General features: G+C 36.6%; 1 long non-coding RNA gene across 1 annotated transcript; it reads left to right on the forward strand.

Annotated features, from left to right (window-relative positions):
• Positions 1 to 3,848, forward strand: LOC147518964 (uncharacterized). Its single transcript, XR_015211937.1, has 2 exons — positions 1 to 224; positions 3,565 to 3,848. It is a non-coding gene; the product is annotated as an uncharacterized LOC147518964 (long non-coding RNA).
• The last annotated feature ends 528 nt before the right edge of the window (positions 3,849 to 4,376 follow it).

The raw sequence follows: 4,376 nt of genomic DNA on the forward strand, positions 1-4,376 counted from the left end.
CTAAAAACTTTAAACTTCTCAGAAAACTCTTCTTACTTCTTACCTTCCAAATGCCACGAAGCTTGTCTCTTTGTAACTCGTGTTTCAATTTTTCTGAACAAACTCAAAAGAAAACAAACTCACTTTGTGTTTTAATACACAACTGAAACCAAACCTCTCTTCCTCTTTCGATGCCTTGTGCATCTCTTCTATCTTCTCAGTTCTTCACTTGTTGCAACACAAAGGTAAAATGCCAACATCCCCATTTCAAATTTTTAGTAATGTATGTCTCTGCATGTTTCTGTGACGTGTTAAGAATGCAGACAATTCTCATTTTTGTTCTCTTTAGAGTTTTTACTTATAAAATTGCTTTATAAAATTTGTATTACTCACTTCTACTAAACGCTTTAACATGCAACATGTATTCTGATCCATACGTTAGACGATTGCCTAGATACATTTGGGGATTTAATGTTTTGACATCAACTGAAGTGAATTTGGAATGTTTCAACATTGATTCAAGCTAAATATTAAGACATTTCGTCATCCTTTTGGATTTTCTGCGACACGCCCTTTTATGGAAGATGAAGATTTGGTAGTAGTATGAGTCCTTTAGTTTAATTGCTCTCATGCAAAGATAAATCAGAGATCTTGCTGTCAGGTTCTAAATTCTTTTGTTTAGCCATATCTTAGGCAGCCTATGGGATGAGGCTCGAATCTAGTCGCTCATCTTATTTGTCGTGTAGTTTACCTATACAAAACAGTTGTTCAATTGTCTATACACAAATGCCATATGACGGTATAGACACAAATGCCATATGACGTTTCAGCAATTTTAAGGAATTAATTTATAAAAAGGTCCTTCGAAGCATTTTGTAGGCTGTTTGAGAAAAGCACAGCCACGCGTCGTACATGACTAATACACATGTACAAAGGAGTGGAGCAGCCATCTTGATTCCATCTCAAGTCTCAAAATGGTTTCTTGTCCTCCAAGCAGGTTAAGTCTTCCCCCTATTAGCTTTGGCTTCCTGCACCAAATCTGTCCTTACTCAAATTCTGTTATATGCCATGCTTCTTGCAAACCAGGGATCCTCAACAGTAAACCTGATGGTGAATTTCCAATCTGTATCTTTCTTTGAACCATCACACATGCCCTAAACACACTTCCTCTGGGATGTGGATGCCTCAAAGGCTTGCCATTCTTTCCTTCTTTAGCTCCAACAGAGTTAATGGGCATAATTCCCATGATGACATCCCCCATCTGCAAAGATAGGTACTTAGTTTGAATTTATGGCCCGTATAATTGTGCTCACTAGTAGTGTTCTGTTTGCGGACATTCCTTTCTCTGAGATTCTTCCTAGACAAGTTGAGTGTAACATGAGTTGATCAATATAGTTTCAAAGCTCCCTTGTGGATCTTATGTATAGGGAACTTGTGTGAGATATGCTCAACACTTGTGAAGTTTGGTATTTGAAATATATTACATCAAGACCAGTTTATCCTTGTCGCAATTAAACAAAGCTAAATGAGTATGTACTCCTTATATCCTAATTTCCGAGCCAACCAACACAGAATCACGCTTTGTAATTATTATATGTATCAATAAATACAGTAGATATAGATCAATTAAAGCCTATAGAATTGAAAAACTGAGCTGAAAGTTTCTTATTGTTAACTTTTCAGTAAAAGCAATAGATGATTTCGTTGTAACACTATTGAAGAATCTATAAAACTCTTGTGACCGCCTTATGGAATTAACAAGGATATAGTAACTAGGGATGGGATGCTTGGGCTTAGGTTATTAGCTCCTATCTAATTTCCTAAGAATTAATGTATTCGTTGGCATCATATCATTATATGAACATCTGTAGATAAAAAAGCATTAACAAGGATATACCATCCCTAGGGACATGGCATGTCTATCCCCATTGTGTTTTTCTACATGTTGAGTTGTCGACACACTTCAATAGGAAGTTTATACGGTGAATGTAGGTCAGTATGTTGGACACTTGGTACCCATGTTTGACATTGACAAATGTCCATGCACTAATATAATGTTTGAATAGGTCCTGTAAATGGGGGTTTTCCACTACACTGTTTGGTATATGTTGACAAATCAATGAAGTGATGCTTTGGGTGTTTTTCAGGTTATAGCAGTATAGGAAAGTCATTGAAAGGTCAAGCACAGTCTTATGCCTTAGTTAATTTGAATGTAGAAAGAGTTTCCAAGTTCAAGTCAAAACCTATCTCTGAGACTTTTGGTTTTAACTGTCGACACTCAACCCTATCCACTCCCAAGTACATGAGATCTTTTTATGGTCGAGCGTAATATGTAATTGCTCTATAAATTCTGAAAATGAGAGTCTTTGTTTTTGCTACTTTCTAACTTTGAACCAAACTACTAATGTCTTTTTAAGGTAGGCTTCACAAATCAAACGACTTGATAATAAGTGATATTCTAATGCGGACCCAGATTATAACTTGCTCTGCTCAGCGTATGATTGTATAGGTAGATCAAAGCATTTTTACCTTTGGGCCTCACACCAAGTGGCTCCTGTAGGAGTAACAATGGAACTCCCCTGGGACTGAGTGTCCAAATTTTCAAATGCCAATGGTATTACTGTTTTTCTGCTATAATAGACTCACACAATTTTGAGCCCCTTATTTTGTTGAACATGTGGAAATGGTGTTTTTTCCAGAAGGGAAAAAAGATAGTCTGGTGCTCTTGTAGACAATGAAAAGATTAAAGGGGTAAAATAGATGCTGTTTCCTGTTGATTCCCTAAAGAAAAGCCTTTTACTATAAAAAAATAAAATTGTTGACATAATAGGATCGATCAGTCTCAACAGAATGCAGCTTAAATCAAATTTCAGGAACTTACAGTTAGAACTACCATTTCTCATGCACTGAGAGAAATATCAAATGGTAAAAGATTCTTTAGCTATGGTTGGTTAGGCAAGTTGTAATTCAACATTTATGCTGGGATGTTGCATGCTAAAGCACGTGTATTTGTTTTAATGTGTTTGGGTAGATAGTAACACGAGTTTTTGCATGCGTGGGTTGATGTCAATGTCTCGTGAAGAGGAAAGGGACGGGGTGATATGTCGTGTATGTCAATATTTCATGTGAATGGTCTGACATTTGAACCGTTTTAAGGAATAACAGCAAATATCATAGTTTGGAATCATGATATGTACAGGCGTACAGCGGTGAGTAGATGAAATCTTAGTGAAATGAATTTAGGTTCCAAAATTGCTATTCTTATTTTTGGAAGCAAAATTGAGTCTTTGCAAAGATGAGTTGTGCTTACAAATAAAAAAGAGCATTTGTATACTTGTATCAACACTGGCTTATAGTGCTTCTTCCACTGCCTGAGTTTTGTTCAACAGAATTTGCTTCTTCCACTGGCTTATAGTTGGTTGCTACCGAATCTTGGTGAAATTTAAACTAGTTTGAGCAATGTTGGACAGTATAACCTCAAGTAAAAGCTTGTCTTTCGGTCTTTCAAATTTGCAGCATCCCTTATGGTAGGTTTACTTTCCTGGATGTTTCCATAATAACTATTATCTTTGCCCTTTTTTGTAGGTTCAGTGATGCTTGCTGCAAGGATTGCATATTTCTCGGGAATGATGCATGAGAGAGTTTTCTCGGCCTTTTCGATCTACTGAAATTTATGCAGCAGTAACTGTAACATGTTTGAAGTAGGGAATGAAGCCGTCGGTCCGTATCTCATAAAGGCATCATATTGATGTCATCGGTCACAGAATTAGCTATTGTATCTAATAAAGGCATCATATTGATGTCATCTGTCACAGAATTAGCTCTGTTGATGTCTTTTAAATAAAAAGAGTGCAGTACTTTAAATGCTCTTTTTCCTTCTGTTTGATTTCTTGTGTGCGCTATATCTACTAGTCATCTTGGAGTTGCTAACCTGACATATAGCGACGTATTCATATGGCATCTATTTAGAGCGTAGCGATGTGAACTGTTAAAGAACTGGTAAGCAATCAGCTTCGGTTGGTTCTCCTAGAGGCACCTGCTCCCCTTCGAGCCTGAACCGTCTGTAATAGGTCCTATACATTTTTAGTACATATGCACGTCATTGTGCATCCTGTTTCCCTTTTATATTTTTTTTGAATTCATTTAATCATTTTGAATATCAGTTTCAGCTCCTTATCTTAGGTCCATGCTTATGTAATGTAGAACTGAGTGTTCCTTGTTCATATGATTCAGGAGATCACTGGTCTCAACAGATAACGTTACTCAGGCATCTCCTTTTTCAGAGTTACTCTGTACCTTACATGTTTGGATTTTCTAATAAAGAAAATAGACCGGAATTATCAAGCGTAGTTTTCTAATAGGGTGTTTTACTGTTTTATAAAATCTTCTGTGGTGAT

Source organism: Coptis chinensis, chromosome 2 (assembly GCF_015680905.1).
Source record: "Coptis chinensis isolate HL-2020 chromosome 2, ASM1568090v1, whole genome shotgun sequence".
NCBI lineage: Eukaryota > Viridiplantae > Streptophyta > Magnoliopsida > Ranunculales > Ranunculaceae > Coptis > Coptis chinensis.